Source organism: Protopterus annectens, chromosome 10.part0, assembly GCF_019279795.1.
Source record: "Protopterus annectens isolate FY-2018-M chromosome 10.part0, PAN1.0, whole genome shotgun sequence".
NCBI classification, from domain to species: domain Eukaryota; kingdom Metazoa; phylum Chordata; order Ceratodontiformes; family Protopteridae; genus Protopterus; species Protopterus annectens.
Window position 1 is genome coordinate 1,303,521,807 of NC_056744.1, and position 24,403 is coordinate 1,303,546,209.

Sequence of the window (24,403 nt, forward strand, 5' to 3'; positions counted from 1 at the left end):
TTTTATGTTGGTAATAAACTAAAGTCCAGTCCTTTGTATTAGCTGTAGGTGTGGCTTGTCCTGCAAAATCTCAAACTTGTAATAAAAAGCCCAATTTTGGACACTTGGGATACGTGACAACCCTATAGTGACACTGTGTACAATTGTGCTAGAGCAGTATATAAAGTCTTTTAACAGTATACATACAAGAAAATGATCTATTAATCTTCTGTTGATTTGCCATGAGGACAAAGCATTAGAGAGTATGAGGCAGCAGAGTTGGATACTAGATTTGTAACTGCTCTGACATTGATACCATGTAAGTATTTTGGAATGGCAACCATAGTTTGAAAGACTTCATGTTGGACTAATGGTTGTCAGAATGAGAGTCAGTCACTCATCAGGCATTACAAACTGTTAGGATTATGACATAAAGCCTGCAGCATTATTTCAGTTATTGGTTTACAGTTAACTATAGTGGGACCTGACAAAAATGCATTCAGTTATAAGGTAGAAAGAGAAAGAAAAGTGCTGAAGAACATTGTACAATGCAGTAACTCACAAGATGCAGCACATATACTAGGGAACACACTTAGCTAGTAGACAAAAGTCACCTCAAAATAAAATATGAAATTAAAGGAATAGATGAGCACGTCTGCTAATGTGTAAACTTTGCATCACTTCTGTTTTTAAAGAATTCAAAGCAACCAGCTCAGGGCACTTACTTAGTATTTAGACATCAGCTCTTTAAACTAGAAAATGAGGATGTGCTGTTTACAAAGCTACCAGAGGGTCAGAAAGCCATTACATTTGGCTAGTATTCAGAAATTAAAAGCAATAAAACATGAAAAAAGGAGGGAAGATTGTTTCTACTACTGTTTGAAACTTGCATCATTCATATATGCGTTCTACAGTCATGTCATAAAATCATTGCACTTAGCTAGCATTCAGAAATCAGCAGAAAATTAAAAAAAATTAAATGAAATTAGTAGCAAACTCTTTATACTGATGTTTTAGCTTTGCATTGCTAGTATGCTTTCCTGCCAATATAGTAGCAAGTCAAATCTTAACATTCCTGAAAGGTTACTTTTCTCTGAGGATAAAAAGCACAGACAAAACTAATAAATGACTCGATGAGCCATAGCTCTCAACCTCTGAGCACAAAATAAACTGGACAAAGCCAAAAATAACGGGGGGGGACAATTTTTCATTATTGTTCTTATAAACTTAGAACATTGCTAGAATAAAAGGTCTTGTGTTACCATGCATTTTCTGAAGGATATGAAGTCTAAAACTCAAATGCCTGGCATTATTTAGTGAATTCAGTCTTCACGGATTTGCAAAACTATCCAGAAAACTACAAATTTTATGAGGAACATACCAAAAACATGAGTCAAGAATATGAACATTCCGCGAAAAACTGGACAGTTGAGAGGTATGAGGGCTGTTGTGAGTACAACTACAATCTGAGATGGTATCTGGCCTTTGAAACATCCTGCAGGCACCCCTCCTCCAACCTCCTCAGCCAAAGTGGAAACATGCTCAGAAAGCCAGACTGAAAATGTAAACAAAGACTAGCACCAAAACAAATAATTCATGTGACTGTCCCTTTAAGGCTTGATGTGGGTGATTCGGGTCAGGAGATTTGACATACTGGTTGGTAAAGCAATCTTCATTTCTTGTCAGAGTTCTACAACAGTGGAACCCCAAACGTGCACCACAGGGATATTTGGTGCATGAGCAAGTTTTTTTTTAACTTATCTACAGCTTTAACTATTTTAGTTAAAAAATATATTTCCATTCTTTTCTCATTTTTCCTTCCTTGCTTAACATAGTGAAGGCTTTAAATGATGCCCATTTCCTCTATTAAATTTAATTTATTTTTTTATTTATTTGGCATTTGTTTCCCAAGACAGACTAAATGGGTCATGAGGTATCCATTTTCAGTGGAAGCCTGGGGAGAAAAGCCTCAAATACATATGGTTAATAAGAATGAAAAACTAGACAGACATAAAGTCATAACATTCAAGCACAAAATTTGAAAAACTACACATTTGTTTGTCAGAATGAAAACTCAACTGTCATAGTAAAGTCATAGTGTTCAAGTATAAATTATATGGAAAGTCTGATAATAGGAAGATGCAGCATTATTTACATAATAGATGATTATCATAATGATTATTAATATTCTAGAGGTCATGAGTTATGGCAACAGATTATATTGGTGAAAGCGTAAGATAGTATGAGTAGAGAAGGGTAGGGTGTGATAGTGGGGATAGTAGGAATAGATGTGGGAAAGGTATGAGTGTAACCTCGGGTGACTTTGTGTAGAGGAAGGGAGAGTAGGGTAAGTTAGTAGTGGGGACAGGAGAGCAGATGTAGAAAAAGGCATAAGAGTACCTCCACCTGGGCTCATACAGGAAGAAATTCAAGCTTTGTTGAAGTATTCTTTTATAGAGGTTTTGAAGGAGTGCAGGTTAGTTGCAGTTCTGATAGTTAAAGGAAGGGAGTTCTATAGTTTTTCCACAGAGCAGAAGTAAAAGTTTAGGTCTGGGGTTTTGTTAAGTTTATAAGTTGTGAGGAGATGTTTGTCTTCAGATCTGAGATGTTTATTTGGGATATAAAAGTTGATTAATGGGCTAAGAGCAGGACAAGCTAGTGGGTTGTGGATGATTTTGTATACTGTAGTAAGTTGTAGGTATTGGAGGTGTCGGGGGAGTTCAAGCCATCTTAGGGAATGTAGGGCTTTACAGTGATGAGTCAGTGGGGTTGTGTTATTGGCAAATTTGTCAGTTTTGTTATAGCAGCTTTCTAGATTTTTTTCTTAGAGAGGTCTGTAAGTTAGTTAGAATTGGGGTCCATTCAGATTCACTATATTCTGTATAGTTAACCAAGTCACCCCCCCTTATATTGATCTTCAGTATCTGCAGAACCATGAACTTAAATGTGTGCCCTACATTTTCTGCCACATGTTGGCACAGGGCATTACGTTGATTTTTTAGTCTAATATAAGATGTTTCAAAATTCTGTCTTTTAACATACACAATTTGTCTTTCCTACATAGAAGGATGTGCATGATTGACACCTTCCTACATAGAAAGACGTACATGATTGACATTTAGCTAAATAAATTACATTTTTCCTTCTACAGTCTGCATATCTACTCAAAAGATATTCCTTTCCTGTGATGGGGTGCATGCACAAATTACATTCCATAATATAGGGGCAGACCTTACACCTTCTACATTTAAATGTTCCTTTACTCTGAAGGGGGGGGTGAATTGGTTAACTATACAGAATATAGTGAATCCAAATTGATCATAGAACTGACAGCAGATAAAGTTCCTGGCCTGAATGGGTTAATACTGTTGAATCCAGCCCTAAAAAAGAGGAGAGTGCAATATTGAATAATAAATGTGATTGGTTGATTCTAGTTTAAAATCTTTGATTTTTATGATGCATTCTTATCTGTTGAAGGGCTTAGACCTGAAATCACTCGTGTTTTTATCTGCATTTTTATTAAAAAGTGGAATACAGCCTGGTGGTCTGACAGCTCCTTTTACATGATACATTATTGGATTATTTTGTGTGGTGGACCTTTAGCGAGGGACTTTTGTGTTTTGCTTCTGGTAAGTTATTAAGAATAACTAGGGTTGCCACCTTGAGTTGTGGCTAAAACCAGAGCAAGGTCACACCTCTGGCATCACCAGTATCCATGCCCACCACTGCTCTTTCTCCCTCCCACACTTCACCCATTTCATGACATCACAGTGACATCATCAGGCAGGGAATGCCATCTTTTTCCATTACTAATGCCTGCTTTTGGCTGATTTACTATGTTTTTCTGTAAAAAAAAAAAGCATAGTAAATCACCTGATTTACAAACTCTGACAGTCTGTTTCCTTTTTTGAACAGAATACCGGAGTTTGTACAATGTTTTCCGGACTACCAGAGAATCAATTTGATTTCTGGATAGTTCGGAAAAAAAACGGAGGGGTGGCAACCCTAAGAATAACTGGAATATTATTAAAGGCAATAAAGAAATATTTGAGGTAGTAGGATCTGAACCCAAGTCTGTTTATAGAAAAAAAATGTGACTATTAAGAATTTATTACAGCATTATAGATATTTTTCATCACATTGTGTACCAATGAGGCTAAGGGGACTTACAAATGTAATTGCTGTCCTGTTTGTCGATACATTTGTGAAGTACCCTATATTTGTTTTTCACATATAGATAGAATATTTGGCAGTTTCAAATGTTTTAACTGACAGTCTAAAGCTGTAGTTTATGCTGGTATTTGTTCTCAAAATTCAGCATTTTACATCAGAATGACTACAAGGTCTTTACAAAAACGGGATTAAAGAACACATATATGCTATTAAAACAAAGGATGTGAAAAATACCCTATAAAAACATTCAGGAGTCTGCCTAGGTTTAAAAAAAATTCTTATTCTACGTTTTAGATGATATACAGGAGGACATAAGAGGAGGGGATTTTAAAAACAGACTTCAACAAAGAGAAGCTATGAGGCAACTGAAACTAAGGGTGGACTGCCAACCAGGGCTGAATGAAGCCATCAATGCTTTAAAAAATACATGAAGTAATTAGTATGGTTAATTGTTTTATTTAATTGAATTATGGAAAAAATGTTCTTACTCTGTGAAAGTTTGTATATAATGATGTGTTATTATTTTAGTACTATTTCTGATGAAGTCTGATATCTGTTGGATGAAAGCAGTGAATAAAAACATTTTGATGCTAGGTTGTTCATTTTTGAATTGTTTCCTATTGGTTGGCTGTTTTCATCGGTGGATTTTGGTTTTAATTGTTTCACTTTTCCACTTAACATTTGTCTGGCTAATAGATTTATTTTGTTTAATTTTGATTCTCACAATTTTGCTTACAATTATATGCAGTAACACAGCAACCTACACCCATCTGATTGGCATGGCTTGCTGGCCACCTATTGATGGCAGCTGCAGCTGCAGCTCCATCACCACCACCAGCAGAAGTAGTCAGCAATTCTATGTTACATCCAACCACAGATGCCTCCACATCTCCTGCCTTATCTGTACCAACTGCTTCAGTTAGCCTTGCACCGCAGACTGGTACAGTGGTACTTACTAGTAGCAGCATGACACATTTGTCCCTCATTGGCAGCTGGAAGAGATTGTGGTGGACACAGGGAGACCATGCTCTGGTGACTCATTGATTTGCATCTCTGCCAGGCACTGATACCACCTTCTGATCCTGGACCAAGTGATGACAGTAGCTAGAGTGTTGAATAATCCACCACTGTCTCTCTGCTGGCAGAGAATGCATTAGCAGCACCTAGTCCTATTTTCCAACTAGGTGTTATTTATTTATTTATTTATTTTACATGTGGTTACTGGGAAAGTCCAACTGGACATAAGACCTTTTTCAGCGGAGGCCCAGGGAAAAAAGCTCCACATTTATGAAACAGTACATAGTACAATAAAATGATGATATACAACATGATGAATGGTACACATAAATTATACACAGAAACTAATACATACAAGTATGGAAAAAGTATCATGATACAAAAAGTGTCAGAACTATAGGACAATTCATACAGATCATATGTCAGAGAGATGTAGAACAGTGTGAATATATCATATGTCAGAGAATCAAAAAATCTTCTTTGTTTACACAAGGGGAGGTAGTGTGACCTGCTCTATGGAAATGATAAGAGAAGAAGGAAAGTAAGAAAGCAAACAATTTACTGGCTAGTAAGTTTGCAGTAGAGTTGTGGAAAACAGGGATGGATAGTATATGAGGTTAAGGATATGGACTAGCAGGACTAGAAAAGAGGGGTGGATAGTATATGCGGTTAAGGATATGGACTAGCAGGACTAGAAAAGAGGGGTGGATAGTATATGCGGTTAAGGATATGGACTAGCAGGACTAGAAAAGAGGGGTGGATAGTATATGCGATTAAGGATATGGACTAGCCAGGAGTGGCACAAGAACAGAGCCATGTATCAGCTAGGTAAGCTTTAGTATTTTTTCGAATTGTATTAAGGAGGATGTAGTTGATATGCTGGTGAACAGAGTATTCCATTTTTTAGCTATACAATTTGAGAAGAGGGATACATCAGCTGTATTATTGGCTTTAGTTACATCTAGGAGGAGTTTATTACTAGAGCATAAAATCCTGTTACTGCTGTAGGGATGTAGTAGATTTTGTAGTGCTGGGGTTTTTCAGGGTGATACAGAATTTTATGGACTAGAATAAGTTGGTTTGGACCTTCTTTATGGTATGTGAGATGTGGATATCAGATTTCATATTACAATCAATCTCTTCCCCAAGTAGTTTACTGCGAGTCACAGGAGAAGTAATTGTTTTATTCTTGGACATGATATTAAAAGGGGGAACAGGTGATGTATTTCTTGTAGGCAGGAAAAGCAGGAGTTTAGTTTTGTTAGGGTTTAGAATTAGTTGGAAATTAGTAATCCGTGTTCTGATAGAAAGAAAGGAAGCCTGGGTTAGTGAATGGAATTCTTGAAGGGAAGAAGCAGCACATACTAATGTGGAATCGTCTGCATATTGGAGGGCCGAAGCATGTAGTGTAGAAGTATGTAAGTTGCTAGCAAAAAGAATGAACAATAGGGGTCCTAGAATAGAACCTTGGGGAACTCTTAGAGTAACTGGAAGTAGGGGGAATGGGTCCTGCTGTCATCTAACTGCTTGCTGTCGACCTAATAAGTAGCTTTGGAACCAGGTAATAGAGGGTTCACTGAGATTTAGATCAGAAAGAACATTAATAGGTTTACTGTGTGCGACCATGTTGAAGGCCTTAGAAAGGTCAAGAAAGATCACAGATACAAATTTTCCACTGTTTCTATTGTTGTTTACTATATTTGTGAGAGACATTAGAGCAGTAGTGGTGCTATGAAAAGGCAAGAAGCTGTGTTGTGTATTTGACAGAAGTTTGTGAGTATTTAGGTCATGATTTGTGTATGTATCCATCTCTCTAGGATTTTTGGATAGAGGGGAAAGTATAGCAATAGTGTGATAATTGGTCAGTTCAGTCAAATTGCCTCCTTTGTGTAGTTGAATAATATCGAAAATTTTCCAGAAATGTTCTACATTTTCAGATATAGATCTGTTAATAAGAATGGCTACTGGGTAGGCAATTGCATCAGCAGCAATTTCTAGGAATTCAAATGGTAGTTTATCTCAGGCTAATGTTGTGGGCTTTATTTTTTTAAGTATTTTTTTAATTATGTCCACAGAGACAGGTTGTAAGGTAAAGCTCCAGTTTTTATTATGTGATTTAGTTGTTTCCATAGAGAAGGGGGAGTGCTGAGGTCTGGATAGGGCTAGAATGGATTCAGTGAAGTATTTGTTGAACTGGGTAGGTATATTCTGAGAAATTTGTAGTGGTTGGGAAGGGTGTACTATATTGTCTTGGTAGGAGTATGTTATTAATGGCTGTCCAGAATTTTTGAGGGTTGTTTTGGTGCTTCTTTTGTATATTACAATAGCAGTTAATCTTGTCTAATTTGACCAGTTTTTTTGCTTTATTTCTTAGCTCTAGGTATATTTGTTTAGAGGCATGGGATCTATTTTTATGTCATTGGTCCCAGGCTTTATCTCTAGTTTTCTGCAGTGATCATGTTTCTTTACTAAGCCAAGGAGCAAAATTAGATTTAATTCTGATAGTTCTAGGAGGAGCATATGAGGTCAAGATGTCTAAGAAGGTAGAATTGAAGTATTTAACTGCTTCTTCAAGGTTGAGTAGCTTGAGTGGTTCCCAGTGGCAACTTTTTAGAGTAGTAGTGAGGTTAATGGGGTTAAAGTTTTTTTGTTTCTTATTAGCTGGTAAGTAGTACATTTAGCCTGCCATGTATGAAGCCTTTGCATAAAAGGTTGGTAGGCAGCCAGAATGACAACAGGATTGGGTTGGTCTATTTATAAATATCCGGTTGAGGATTGACTGTCTCTGGAATGATTTATCAATTCTTGTGGGAGGTTGGATGATTTGAGTAAATCCATGGAGGCTGAAATAATTAGTGGGATTATGAGAGTTACAAGTTAGCCAATCTATGCTAAAATCCCCCATGATGATAGTTTCATGTGGGAGTGCATCGTGGGCCTGGTACAATAAGTTCTCTAGTGTGAACATGTTGTTTCCTGGTGGAATGTAGCATCCAATTATGTTAATAAGCTTTTGGGGATAATTTTAGACTGGCAAGAATTACTTCAGCATTGTCAAAAGTAGGGGTGGTTAGATCCAAAGTCTCAACATTAAGCTGATTTTAAATAATATTGCTATGCCACCTCCCTTTTTGGTTTTTCTGTCATTGCTTAGAATATTATAAGCTGGTTCCAAGATTTCATTATTAGTAATGTCTGGTTTAGCCATGTTTCAGTTAGTAGGACAATATCAGTTGAATATAGTGAAAGACTGACATGTAGATCATGGATTTTTTAGTAACGCTACTTATTTTTATGTTTAGTAACAACAGGTCCACAGCTCTCCTAGGGAGTTATGGTATGGCATGAGAGTGATTGGGGTTTTGGGTGGTTGAGCTGGTATTAGAAGTTGGTAGACCAGGATTAGGATGTACATCTCCACTGAGAGATAGTTTAGATGCAATGTAGACAATGCTTTTTATGATTTTTGCCATGTACCTATCATATTTTAGGGAAGGTTTGGGGGAGTGGTGGTGAGGTAGGGATAAGAAGGGAGTGTAATGAGTGGTTTATATGTAAAATATGGATGGAGAGATGGGGAAACTGAATGAAGCAGTGTTCTGAGAATAAGAGGTAGTGGTGGCATGATGGGATGTTGATTCAATTAGGTTGACATGATATGAGGTAATGTGTGCAATTGTTAGTATTGCTAGAGCAGCAATGTGTAGTTGGAGCATATTTGATATATTCTACGCAAAAGGTGAATGTAGGTTACTTAATCTGATATTGGTATGAGGTTATGGAATAGTATAATGGTGACTGATTATCTATCTGTTATTGGGTAGTGAGGTTGGTGAGAGTGATGAAAGTGTCTGAACTGTTTTAGCTAGGAACAATGATAACTAATTGTTAGACTTGGTCATTAGCTTAGTTGTAATAGTGAGCAGGATTTTTGCAGTAGTGCTTTTCTATTGTCCAGAATAGATTTATGTCAGTACCATCTATACATTTTTTATAAAGACAGTGTTTATATTTAATCTGTTTATCTAGTAAGAAAGTTTAGGGAATTGTTCTGTTAGAGGTTATGACACTATAGTGTACAATTTAATTACTTAAGTGTAAGGAGTACAGATGAATATGAGGAAGATGGAAGTAGTAATGATGGAATACTTTAACTAAGTTACCTATTACTTATTGTGTTAACCTTCTAAGTTTGTTGTTTCATTGTATAGCAAATGTCTTAGAGAAAAAAAAGAATTAAAGTTGGAAGGAGCAAGGTGTACTATTTAGCAGAGTGGATGGTAAGGTTGTAATGTTATCTTTGAGACAAATGGTTTTAGATAATTTGAGCTGAAGGTGAAGTTTTTAAGGAAAGAGCTGGGTATTTGTAAAAAGGTGTATAGGTGGAGTAGAGAGGTTTGGAAGATGATGGTAGGATGGGAGAGGTCAGATGGTAAGATGATATAAGAGGGATTTGATTTTCCACATACAGGTGTGGGAGTGGCTATGGTGTATTAGTCTAGATTTAATACGGGTGGGTGGGAATGGGGGTAGGATAAGGGTGTAGAATGAGCCTGAGTGAAGCGGGGTTGAAAGGAGCAGGTAGAACCATGAGGATGAGCAGTCAGTAACAGCAAAAACAATCAGTCACCTACAGAACTAAGCCCCAGGTCACTACTGAGAAGTTGAAACAATGCTGCAGCCCTATACTTTTAACCTATATGCAGTAAATTGAAATGGATTTGTAAAAAAATGGAGATAGGGTGAACATCTGATAAGGGCTTAAGAAAGGAGGGGGAACTAAGTCTATGGCTCCCGAGTATTGTGCGGACCTCTTGCCAAGTATACCTAGGGTTTCACTTATAAAGTTCAGTGTAAGGCAGGAATAATATAGGACACACACTGTATGCACTTTGTGGATAGAAGGCTTGATGCATGCTGGTACTTGGTGAGAAGACAAGAGAGTTCCAGACAATAGGTTCAGTGGGGGGGGGAACACTTGCTCTTTAAGGAATGGGATACTAAAGAAAATAAATGAGAAAATGTAGTTTAGGAGAGTGGGTTAGATAGTGGGTTAAAGAGGCACCCACACATAGCAGGTCACAGTATCCCTGGTGTGCACCACAACAACATACACAATTATTAGCATGAAGCATCCAGCAGAACAAGTACACATGTGTGACCTATGAGCAGCAGACATATATACTGTCACTGTATTCATCCTAGCATAGAAATTAAGTGGATGAAATATAAGTAACATTCATAGTAGCAAATACAGTTAAATGAATGAACTGTTAACATGAACTAATCTGCGGTATCATGTAAATGAGACCACACTATCTTCTATATAATTCAGATATATATTCCAGGATACAGCAAAAAGTAAATGTCTTCAAGCGTTTTAAAGCCAAATGCTAATTAACAACAGCAGCAGTACCATTAAAAGACAATGCTCTTCTTATTACACTATAGGCTATCTGAACATTACAAAACTATGCTAACCAAAACATTACAAAACTATGCTAACCACTGTTATCTGCAGTACTTTTAAAATGACCATGCACCGCTTATTATATGGTGAGGAGAATGTTCACTCCATGAAAATCAGGATAATTAGCTGCAGTGCCAGATACAGTTTCTGAATGAACTTACAAATAGCAAACTAAACAATTAATCTGCAGCTGCAGTGCTACCGTACAAAATACAATATTTGTTCATAATAGCCCCGGACAGAGAAGATAGTTCTGCCATATATTTAGACTAAAAATAAGAATAAAAACGTTTTATACTTTAAAGCAGCTTACCTGGTGAACACACTGATTTGGGATGCTGAAGCAACTACAGTCCTACCAGAGAGGAATTAAAAATGGCACATTTTGGGATCTGTTCAAGCACTGTAGGGGGAGGGAGACAGTTTCTGCCAATCAGTGGAGTAAGAAAAACAGAGGGTAAAACCATGAGGCTGAGCAAAATCAGCAAAAACAATCAGTCACCTATGGAACAAAGCCCCAGGTCAGTGCCAAGAAGTTGAAACAATGCTGCAGCCCTATACTTTTATCCTATATGCAGGAAATTGAAATGCATTTGTAAAAAAAAATGGAGATAGGGTGAATATCTGATAAGGGGTTAAGAAAGGAAGGGGAATTAAGTCTGTGGCTCCTGAAGAATGTGCAGACCTCTTGCCAAGTATACCTAGGGTTCACTTATAAAGTTCAGTGTAAAGCAGGAATAATATAGGACACACACTGTATGCACTTTGTAGATAGAAGGCTTGATGCATGCTGGTACTTGGTGAGAAGCCAAGAGAGTTCCAGGCAATAGGTTCAATTGAGAGAAACACTTGCTCTTTAAGGAATGGGAAAACTGTATGCACTTTGTGGATAGAAGGCTTGATGCAGGCTGGTACTTGGTAAGAAGACAAGAGAGTTCCAGGTGATAGGTTCAGTGTGGGGGAGGGGGGACACTTACTCTTTAAGCAATGGGAGACTGGTGAGCACACTGATTTGGGATGCCAAAACAACTACAGTTCTACCAGAAAGTTTTGTGTCCCTGCAAACCCCTCTTGGTTTTATAACCCTCCCCTCACCATTGCTCCCTGCTGTTATGGTGAAATCTCCTTCACCATTTTATAGGTTCATAGGTTCATACTAGGCTATCTGCCCTGGGGCAATTATAAGCCCAGCCCGATTCTTTATGGCTTACGCCACCCCTTGATTTGAGTATACTGTGCCCTTTTTACGGTTTAGTTTACTGTGCCTCTGTCTAATAGTGACACGGGAGTAATCCCTGGGACAAACCTACGATCCCCCATCCACTTATCGAGATTCTTCTTGAAGAGATTCAGTGAGGTGCTCTGCCTCACATGAACTGGAATTCTATTCCAGAGCGAAGGAAGCCTCTGGGTTATGAACCTGTCCCTCCAGCAAGTTCTATTTATTTCTGTGCTGAGGTTCAAGTCCCTCGAGCGTGTGGCTCTAAGGGATTTAGATTTACTGAGGTGGAGCATGTCCATTAATTCTGGATTTGACATAGCTTTGTATGTCAGGCATAGATCGCCTCGAAGTAGGCGGTATGCAACTGAGTAGAGCTGGAGATTTTTTAACCGAGCAGCATATGGCATCTGTTTGAGACCCTTGATCCTCTTGGTGAGATACTTTTGGGGTTTTTCTAATTGCTGCAGGTGTCGGGTAAGGTACATCCCAAAAGGGGCATTGTATTCTATGATGGCCCTGATGAGGGATGAATAAAGAGGCACGATTACCTCTCTTGATCTAGATGTGAAACCCTTCGTGATGAGGTGGGCTATGTAGAAGGTCTTTCTAACCACTTTGGCAATGTGGTTTTCAAAGGAGAGATTGCTATCAATCTCATTTTGTTACCCCATCCCATATTAATCATGTTTGTCTTTCCCTATAACCTATTCTTTAATCTATCAAAAATAAACACCACACACGTGCCCAAAAAGGGATTCTGAATCTAATTTTTTGCAGTTATATAACATGCAGAATGTCACAGAAAACACTGTTGATGCCTATGAACAACCAACAAAATATGGCAACAATGAAGTCCAATCAAAATCAAGTCCTATATTGCAGTCAGCTGCCATTGGTTGCACAAATGAGCTTAGCACCGTTGTGAAGAAGTTGCCAAATATGAGGTGGGGTAAAGTTTGTGCTAAATTCAGGTATGACACACTGTTGCTCAACTTTTTAATGAAGTGATTTGCAGAGTGTCAGTCCACATAGTAGATTGTTTAAAACCCCTCAGGGTTGTATTTTTTAAACTTGTCAACTTAGTCTGCAAATGTGTAACACTCACATGCTGTGTGTTTGCCAGACACCTTCAGTATGTCTCCTGGTATGGGTCACATTGTAGATGCAGTGTTTGTTAGAACATCACTGGTGGTTGAGGTTAATGGGTTCAAATCCCTTGAGGCTCTGTCTTTTCTTTTTGCTGTCATTCCACAAATGCGTAACCTTCTTTTGATATGTGTTTCCCTGAAACCCTCTGCATGATTCCTGTTTTGGCTCACCTTGTAAAATGCAGTGTGCGTGTGTGTGTGTGTGTGTGTGTGTGTGTGTGTGTGTGTGTGTGTGTGTGTGTGTGTATGCGTAACATTTTTACACTGAGTAGATATGTGAAATACAATCCAGTATGTTATGTGCTTAGACAAGAGAGTTCCAGGCAATAGGTTCAGTGGGGGGAAGCACTTGCTCTTTAAGGAATGGGATATTAAAGAAAAATGAGAAAATGTAGTTTAGGAGAGTGGGTTAGATAGTGGGTTAAAGAGGCACCCACACATAGTAGGTTACAGTATCCCTGGTGGGCACGACAACAAAATACACAATTATTAGCATGAAACATCCAGCAGAACAAGAACACATTTGTGACCTATGAGCAGCAGACATATATACTGTCATTGTATTCATCCTAGCATAGAAATTAAGTGGATGAAATATAAGTAACACTCATAGTAGCATTAGCAAATACAGTTAAATGAATGAACTGTTAACATGAACTAATCTGCGGTATTGTGCAAATGAGACCACACTATCTTCTAAATAATCCAGGCATATATTCCGGGATACAGCACAAAATAAATGTCTCCAAGTGTTTTAAAGCCAAATGCTAATTAACAACAGCAGCAGTACCATTAAAAGACAATGCTCCTCTTATTACACTATAGGCTATCTGAACGTTACAAAAGTATGCTAACCATTGTTATCTGCAGTACTTTTAAAATGACCACACACCGCTTATTATATGGTGAGGAGAATGTTCACTCCATGAAAATCAGGATAATTAGCTGCAGTTCCAGATACAGTTTCTGAATGAACTTACAACTAGCAAACTAAACAATTAATCTGCAGCTGCAGTGCTACCGTACAAAATACAATATTTGTTCGTACTAGCCACGGACAAAGAAGATAGTTCTGCAATATATTTAGACTAAAAATAAGAATACAAATGTTGTACACTTTAAAACAGCTTACCTGGTGAACACACTGATTTGGGATGCTGAAGCAACTACAGTCCTACCAGAGAGGAATTAAAAATGGCACATTTTGGATAGGAAGAATTTGAAACCTCTGTTCAAGCACTGTAGGGGGAGGGGGACAGTTTCTGCCAATCAGTGGAGTAAGAAAAACAGAGGGTAGAACCATGAGGCTGAGCAGTTAACAACAGCAAAAACAATCAGTCACCTATGGAACAAAGCCCAGGTCAGTGCCAAGAAGGTGAAACAATGCTGCAGCTCTATACTTTTGTCCTATATGCAGGAAATTGAAATGTATTTGTAAAAAAATGGAGATAGGGTGAATATCTGATAAGGGGTTAAGAAAGGAAGGGGAACTAAATCTATGGCTCCCAAATAGTGTGCAGACCTCTTGCCAAGTATACCTAGGGTTCACTTATAAAGTTCAGTGTAAGTCAGGAAAAATATAGGACACACACTGTATGGATAGAAAGCTTGATGCATGCTGGTACTTAATGAGAAGCCAAGAGAGTTCCAGTCGATAGGTTCAGTGGGGAGAAACACTTGCTCTTTAAGGAATGGGAAAACTGTATGCACTTTGTGGATAGAATGCTTGATGGAGGCTGGTACTTGGTAAGAAGATAAGAGAGTTCCAGGTGATAGGTTCAGTTGGGGGGGGGGGGGTACACTCACTCTTTAAGAAATGGGAGACTGGTGAGCACACTGATTTAGGATGCCAAAACTACAGTTCTACAGGAGAGTTTTGTGTCCCTGCAAACCCCACTTGGTTTTACAACCCTCCCCTCACCATTGCTCCCTGCTGTTATGATGAAATCTCCTTCACCATTGTGTTACCCCATCCCCTATTAATCATGTTTGTCTTTCCCTATAACCTATTCTTTAATCTATCAAACAATAAACACCACACACGTGCCCAAAAAGGGATTCTGAATCTATTTTTTTGCAGTTGTATAGCAAGCAGAACGTCACAGAAAATACTGTTGATGCATATGAACAACCAACAAAATATGGCACTGCTCATTGTGTAGCAACAATGAAGTCCAATCAAAATCAAGTCCTATATTGCAGTCAGCTGCCATTGGTTGCACAAATGAGCTTAGCACCATTGTGAAGAAGTTGCCAAATATAAGGTGGGGTAAAGCTTGTGCTAAATTCAGGTATGACACACTGTTGCTCATCTTTTTAATGAAGTGATTTGCAGAGTGACAGTCCACAGAGTAGATTGTTTAAAACTCTTCAGGGTTGTATTTTTTAAACTTTTCTGCTTAGTCTGCAAATGTGTAACTCTCACATGCTGTGTGTTTACCAGACACCTTCAGTATGTCTCCTGGTATGGGTCACATTGTAGATGCAGTGTTTGTTAGAACATCACTGGTTGAGGTTAATGGGTTAAAATCCCTTGAGGCTCTGTCTTTTCTTTTTGCTGTCATTCCGCAAATGCATAACCTTCGTTTGATATGTGTTTCCCTGAAACCCTCTGCATAATTCCCGTTTTGGCTCACCTTGTAAAATGCAATGTGTGTGTGTGTGTGTGTGTGTGTGTGTGTCTATTTTATACACATATATACACACACTGAGAGACAAACACACACACACATATATGTGTGTGTGTGTGTGTGTGTGTGTGTGTGTGTGCGTGTGGGTGGTGTGTGTGTGTGTGTGTGTGTGTGTGTGTGTGTGTGTGTGCGTGTGGGTGGTGTGTGTAACATTTTTACACTGAGTAGATATGTGAAATACTTAAATTGTGTATGGACAGTAGTGGATCCATGTGTAAAGCACTAATTGTTGGGTAAGCCAGCCATCCAGTATGTTATGTAGTTATAAATTTTTTCAGAAAACTCACTGCAGGAGTTCCACTGGAGATGTGTACAAGTCAAGAGTAGTGCAGTCAGCCTTTGCATTTTAACAAGCTGAAGGCCTATCTTATGGAGAGAATACTAAATTCAGGTGTGACATCTGTGCCTTCTCCTGATACTTATTTTATAATCATTGCTACATGGAAACAGGTGTGAAAAGATATAGTAGGACAGAAAAATTAGAAAATGCTATACTGGGGGCATGGCCAAGATGGTGAGCAGTTAGCAGCACTGAATTTTTGCTCTGCTTCTTTTGAAACTTTATGACATGATTATATTTCTAAAATTCAGTGAATAGTTTTTTAAGACTAATATAACTAGATACTGATGAAGTCTTTAGAGTAACAGGATGAAAGCACTCAACCTCAAAACATGCACTTTGCTAAATGATGCACTCAAACACTTCTCATACCTCCCTACAACTAACTACCATAATTTACATTCCTTCCCCATCCCATCAATTAGCCAACCTATTACTGCTGATAGTTATTATAACTAGTCCATTCCAAGATCCATTACACTGCAACAACGTCCTCCTTAGCTAACACCTTACTCAGTGCTAAAAGCATCAGGAATAAGCTTAACAGCATTAACTTTTTTTTAAATCCCCAGTCATCAAACATACTCTCCATAACCAAATCTCAATTTAAAAATGCTCACCACAATATATACTACTACAGAAAATTATTTGTAACCAACTCACCTCTTTTCTACAAAAATATAACTGGTTCTCTAAAAAACAACATGGCTTCTCTGTCGGCAGGAGCACCTTGACAGTGCTTTGGCCTCTGATAGAAGATATTTTAGTTAACACGGATAGAGGGGATTTGACTAGAATTGTGTTCATTTACTTAACCTGTGCCTTTGATATTATAGACCACTCAATTCTGCTTATCCATTTCCAAGACATGAGCATCAGCCCTGAATCTACCTAATGGGTCAAAGATCTCCTTTGCAACAAAACCTTAAGGGAAAGGATAGGCTATACTATGTTATTGCCCACAGTCACCCAGGTGTTCCACAAAGCTCCATTCTTTTTCATATACTGGTTTCTATACTCATAAACTCCCTTTAGACCTACATCAACTACCACTACTTCTATATGCCAGTGATATGTTCATCTATAGGTCATATCCTATGAACCTATATGATTGGATGGGAAATGGGAAATTCACCCCGGGGATCACTTCTGTGGCTCTGCTCGACAGGGGTACAGGAAAATAATTTTCTTGGGTGGCGAAAGCCAGGGTACATTTTTTGGCTAGGCTTGTATGGGCCCTAGGGCCAATAGCCTAGTACCTACCTATGAACCTATGAACCTATGAATCCCTTAACTAAAGTAATTGAAAACCAACTTAGCTAGTCAACTTCCCACATAAGAAATATTATTGTCTCACTCTGGACAAACCTAAATGTTTACCAGTTCAAGCCAGAGGGAATCATTTCATTTGTGCCCTACTTTTCAAATTATTCCATGAAGATACCTCCTGATCTCTTGCAATGTGTATTACAACTTCAACCTACAGCCTCAAACTCGAAGCCCTAAGTAGCTCATCTCTGCAAACACCAGTCACATTGCATTCTTTGAGTCACATTTTCTAGCCCCCAAATTATGGCAGTCATTCCCTTGGGATTTAGAGGAAGTCTCAGACTACTCACTCTTTGAGTCTCAACTCAAACACTATCTACTAAAACATTCCGAATGCCACTGCTTGACAGATGGACGCGTCACATAACTCATTACCATGTGTCCCTTCACCTACATTATGACATCTGTCTCCACTGAACAGATCATATCCTACCTCAGCTGGATTCCAGTTATTCTCTCCCTCTTTTCTTCCTTTACTACTTAACTAGTTTCCTACAATCATCCTTTTCCTTTATATTTTGTAAATATCTACAGAAATTGATTATTCAACGCTTGTATGTACGTATGTATCTCCTATGTTAATAAATACTTTTTTACTGTTTCATGTAACTCAGTTTGTTCCTGCATTTGGTCGTTCTATGATCAATGCTCTCCCTTTTTAAAAAATAAAATGTTTAGGTTATGTGCAATAGAATAAAGGATGGTTGGGTAAGGTGGAAAAAAACAGCATCATAGCAGCAAAGGTTATAAATCTGCCTTTTCTACTTGCACTCCTGAATGTAACCCTTTTTTATAGCCATGTTCTAGTGTCTTTTTGCTCTGTGCCTTACGTCTGTTTTCTCATTGTAGTATTTTTCCCTCCCTCTACTGCAGCATACATAGTTTCCTTATTGCTGGGTAGTAAAGACAGCTGTGACTTTATTTCCTTGTAGTTGCATGTGGTCTTGCTCTGAGTGGTTATCACTATTGAATCATGTCTGTGACATACATGTATACAACAGCATTATGTGCCCTCGATATCGGCATGAAGACCTTGGTGAGTATTGGTGGATTGACAGACTCGGATATCATGTCTGCATGTTTTCTTTGTAAATTACTGCATGCAAGCATCCTCTATAGTTAGTCCACGTACACAAATGACTTTAACAATCCTTTTGTTAATGGCTGGGCAGTCACTAATTATTTCATGACATTACCCTTGGACAGTGCTGTATAATTACGATTGTCCATTGTTCGTCATTGTAAAAGCCTAGTCTATATTTAACTACACAGCTGATGCTAAGTAATATTCTTAGTTCAACATCTGCTGCTGGAAAGTCTTACAAGGACCTGGAGGGTATTATGTGCAGCTTGGCACTGCTGTTTAAACTGCTTCAAATTTCAGTGAAAGCCCAAACTGCAGCACTGGAGCCATTTCACCATGTGCTCCACCCTCTTTGCAGCTAAGGTGATTCCTTTCATTTATGAGAGCATGCAGGCATGGCATGTAGGTCCACTGCATGCAATCACATACTGAATTCTGAGTCTTGTCATCAGACACACATTGATGTCTTCAAGTACTGTATGGCTAAGGAAAACAGATATCAATACCAAGGTGTATGCATCACTGTCATTGTCAAGACAGAGTGACTGTACGCCAAGTGATTATACGAAGTACATAAACTGTTAATAACCTGAACAAACTGTGCCTGATACAGTTGTAATGCTGCATGTTTAACAAACGGTATACATAACTGCACTTCACTTCAGAAATAACTGGCCACATGCAGAGAAGATGCAGTAGTGCAGCTCTACAATGGTGATGTCTTACCCAAGGTACAGAGGGCAACCTGGGATAAAGCAAGTGAAGATACCACCCATCTAGGGCAATTTCCACAGCATCTAATATTTCATTCTTTCTAAATAAAGCAACACAAAGCTAGTGTGCCACAACTAACTTTTCTGTCTTTATTACAACTTCTTCTAGTATTGATACACATTCAGAACAGATTAGATACTCAAGAATTGCCACATCTATTTGCAGTTTCATTTTGTACAGTTGACATGCTTGTACACACAGTACTACACTCAGACATCTATAGAACACAGTATACACACAGCACATATAACAGAACATTCAGTGATGTTCTACAGTGCACACAACTTCCCACTATAATATTAGCACTCAGGCAACAAATAAGGCAGATGCATATTTTATCCAACCAGTTAAATTCACCAGAGGCCCGTAACCAGGAGACCACTAGAGTAAAAGTTTGTGAATTGTTAGATATGTACTTGACTTGATAGTATGATGTCGGGCTTCAGTAATGTTGATAGTTTGTGGGCAGCACTATGATATTAATAGGTATGATTTCATCCAAACTGTAACTTACAGACAGGCTAGTCTTTATAATAATAAGTGGCATTGGTAATTGTATTGTTACATATAGGACCATAGTACCATTTGCTTGAGTGTTAAGTCTTAAAAATAGATTTTATATTGCAGATATGCTGAGGTATTTTATGATACAGTTCCACAGTTTAGCAACACAGTTGGTCACCATTATGACCGGTAGATTTTTGAGTGAATACCAGTTGTTGGTGTAATCATCACAGTTCTCAAATTACTTGCTGATGGCAGGGTATCTACTTGAAATGCACACAGTGACAATTTGGGTTAATGTGCTTAGTTACAAACTTATCAAATTTAGTGCAAGATTAATCCAGTTTACCTCTAATTATTACTCACTACTTTTGCATGTCTCAAATCTGGTATCACTGATGACATTGGTAAATTGCAATAGTATGACCGCTGCTTTACAGATGAAAATACCCTAAGTTTACTATGCATTTCTTATGGCAGGTTTTCAACTGTATATATAGAATGATATAAATACATATGTAGGTCCAAATATATGTGTTTTTATTTACATAAAACAAAAATCTTGATATCCATGTATATGTATTTCTATATGCACATGTGCACATTTGCAGTGGTACCTACCAGTCATTATGAAGGCACAACACACAATCTAATCTACAAAAAGGATAGATGCCCTAGCATCAGTAACATAATTCATTACTTCTCTACCCAAAGAACCCTTTGCTGTACAAACACCTATTACTAGAAGTCACAAAATCTAATAAATCTGTTGGTAACTCCCAATATTCCTCCAAAATCTGGAACAAAATCTTGCTCAACCTAAAACAAACCCATAACCTTTAAATAACATCTAGTAAAAACATGGTCATGCACATGCAACTCATCAAGGTAATACTTCAGTTCCTTAATGCACACCTCATCCCACCAAATGCTAAAAATATCTACTGACAAGAAATAATTCATATTGACATCCTTTATCTACCCTCTCTTTTAACTATGCACTTTTTGCTGACAAACCCTCCCTAACCACTCCCATACCTTCTCACTTTCCTCTCTGTTAAACCTTCTCTCTCTCATCAACCTCATCCGACCTACTTCATTGTTTTCTGTCTTTTACCTCAGTATCCCTGTATCTAATTACTGCCATTTTACTGTACCTTACAAACCACTCTATGAACAAGGTAGATAGAAGACATAGTAAATAATGTCCCCTGTACTGTAGTACTGATTCTTACCTGTTGATGATAGGTCTCTCATAAACACACACAGACACACACACACACACACACACACCTTACTCTCTTCTCTCTTGTTGAATACTTACATTTAGCCTTACCTGCAACACGTACAATGCAAATAAGGTATTTCTGTACTCTTGTAGCTCTACTTAGTTGCTGTTAATATTCAACATATCTTATTTCTTCTCTCTTTTGGTTTAGTAGTTGTGACTCCCTACACATCCCTGTAACATACACTTTTCTCTCTAGCCATTTACTGATAATGGTTAGTAATATAAGATTTTTACACCTCTGTTTTACTGTAAACTTAATGTATTTTGTACATGTCTTCTTTCGGCTGCTCCCATTAGGGGTCGCCACAGCGGATCACCTGTTTCCATTTCTTCCTATCCTCTGCATCTTGCTCTGTCACACCAACCACCTGCATGTCCTCTCTCACTACATCCATAAACCTTATCTTAGGCCTTCCTCTTTTCCTGTTACCTGGCAGCGTCATCCTTAGCAACTTTTTCCCAATATAGTCTGCATCTCTCCTCAGCATATGTCCAAACCAACGTAATCTTGCCTCTCTGGCTTTGTCTCCAAACCTTCCAGCCTGGGTTGACCCTCTAATATACTCATTCCTAATCCTGTCCATCCTTGTCACACCCAGTGCAAATCTTAACATCTTCAACTCTGCCACGTCAAGCTCTGACTCCTGCCGTTTTGTCAATGCCACTGTCTCCAACCCATATAACATAGCTGGTTCACTACCCTCTTGTAGACCTTCCCTTTTACTCTTACTGGTACTCATCTGTCACAAATCACTCCTGACACTCTTCTCCACCCACTCCACCCTGCCTGTACTCTCTTCTTCACCTCTCTTCCACACTCACTATTACTCTGAACTGTAGATCCCAGGTATTTAAACTCATCCACCTTCACCAGCTCTACTCCCTGCATCCTCACCATTCCTCTAACCTCCTTCTCATTCACACACATATATTCTGTCTTAGTCCTGCTGACCTTCATTCCTCTTCTCTCTAGAGCATATCTCCACCTCTCCAGGGTCTCCTCCACCTGTTCCCTACTCTCACTACAGATCACAATGTCATCTGCAAACATCATAGTCCACAGGGACTCTTGTCTGATCTCGTCTGTCAACCTGTCCATCACCATTACAAATAAGAAAGGACTCAGAGTTGAACCTTGATGTAATCCCACCTCCACCTTAAATGCATCCGTCACTCCCACTGCAGACCTCACCGCTGTCACACTACCCTCGTACATATCCTGTACCACTCTTACATACTTCTCTGACACTCCCGACTTCATCATACAATACCACAACTCCTCTCTAGGCACCCTGTCATATGCTTTCTCTAAATCCACAAAGATACAATGCAACTCCTTCTGACATTCTCTGTACTTCTCCATCAACACTCTCAAAGCAAACATCGCATCTGTAGTGCTCTTTCCTGGCATGAAACCATACTGCTGATCACTAATCATCTCCTCCCTTCTTAACCTAGCTTCCACTACTCTTTCCCATAACTTCATGCTGTGACTGATCACTTTAATCCCTCTGTAGTTACTACAGCTCTGCACATCACCCTTATTCTTAAAAATAGGTACCAAAACACTTTTTCTCCATTCCTCAGGCATCCTCTCACTTTCCAAGATTTCATTAAACAATCTAGTTAAAAACTCCACTGCCATTTCACCTAAACACCTCCATGCTACCACAGTTATGTCATCTGGACCAACAGCCTTTCCGTTCTTCATCCTCTTCATAGATATCCTTACTTCCTCCTTGCTAATCCACTACAATTCATGATTCATTATCCACACATCATCCAACCTTCTCGCCCTCTTATTCTCTTCATTCATCAGACCCTCAAAATACTCTTTCCATCTGCTCAACACACTCTCCTCGCTTGTGAGTACATTTCCCTCATTATCCTTTATCATCCTTACCTGCTGCACATCTTTACTAGCTCGGTCCCTCTGTCTAACCAATTGGTACAGATCATTTTCTCTCTCCTTAGTGTCCAACCTTTTATACAACTCGTCATACACCTTATCCTTAGCCTTCACCACCTCTCTCTTTGCCATGCACCTCATCTCCTTATACTCTTGTCTACTTTCTTCATCTCTCTGACAATCCCACTTCTTCGCCAATCTCTTTCTCTGTATACTCTCCTGTACTTCTTCATTCCACCACCAGGTCTCCTTGTCCTCCTTCCTCTTTCCAGATGTCACACCAAGCAACTTTCTAGCCATCTCTCTTATTAGGTCTGCTGTAGTTACCCAGCTATTCTGTAACTCTTCACTGCCACCCAGTGCCTGTCTTAACTCTTCCCTGAACATCACCTCATAATTACCATTTTTCAATTTACACCATTTGATCCTTGGTGCTGCCCTCACACTCATCCTCCTCTTCTTGATCACCAATGTCATCCTACAAACCACCATCCTATGCTGCCTAACTACACTTTCCCCTGCCACCACTTTAGAGTCTCCAATCTCCTTCAGACTGGCCTTTCTACATAAGATATAATCCACCTGTGTGCATCTTCCTCCACTCTTGTATGTCACCCTATAGGATCATAGGTTCATACTAGGCTACCTGCCCAAGGGCATTTATAAGTCTAGCCCATAGTTATTTGGCTTTCGCCACCCCTTTAGCTTGAAGATAACTATGCCTATTATTTTGCTGTGCCTCTGTCAAGTAGTGACACTGAAGTAATCCCTGGGGTATATCTGCGATCTCCCATCCATTGGTCAAGATTCCTCTTGAACAAGGCCAGCGAGGTGCTCTGCCTCACATGTACCAGGATTTTGTTCCACAGCATAGGGAGTCTCTGGGTGATGAATCTGTCCCTCCACCACATTCTATTAATAACCATGTCAAGGTTTAAGTCTCCCACCCTTGTGGTTCTGAGGGATCTAGATTTTTTGAGGTGAAGCATATTCATCAAATCTGGGTTTGACATGGCCTTATATGTCAGGCACAGGTCACCTCTGAGCAAGCGGTATGCGACTGAATAGAGCTGGAGTTCTTTCAGTCTGGCAGCATAAGACATATTTTTGAGACCCTTTATCCTTTTGGTGAGGAACTTTTGGGGCCTTTCCAGCTGCTGCAGGTGTCGGGTCAGATACATTCCGAATGGGGCATTGTACTCAATCATAGGTCTAATGAGTGATGAGTACAGGGGGACGATGACCTCCCTAGATCTAGATGTGAATCCCTTCATGATCTGGTGGGCAATGTAGAAGGTTTTCCTAACTACTTTGGCAACATGAGTGTCAAAAGAAAGGTTACTGTCAACCTGGGTCCCCAGATCCCTGATGACTTCTTCTGTGCTCAGTGGATTGCCACCTATATGGTAGCTAGGGGTAACCTTGTTTTTCCCGAAGGGTATGACTATGCATTTCTTGGCGTTTAACTTTAGG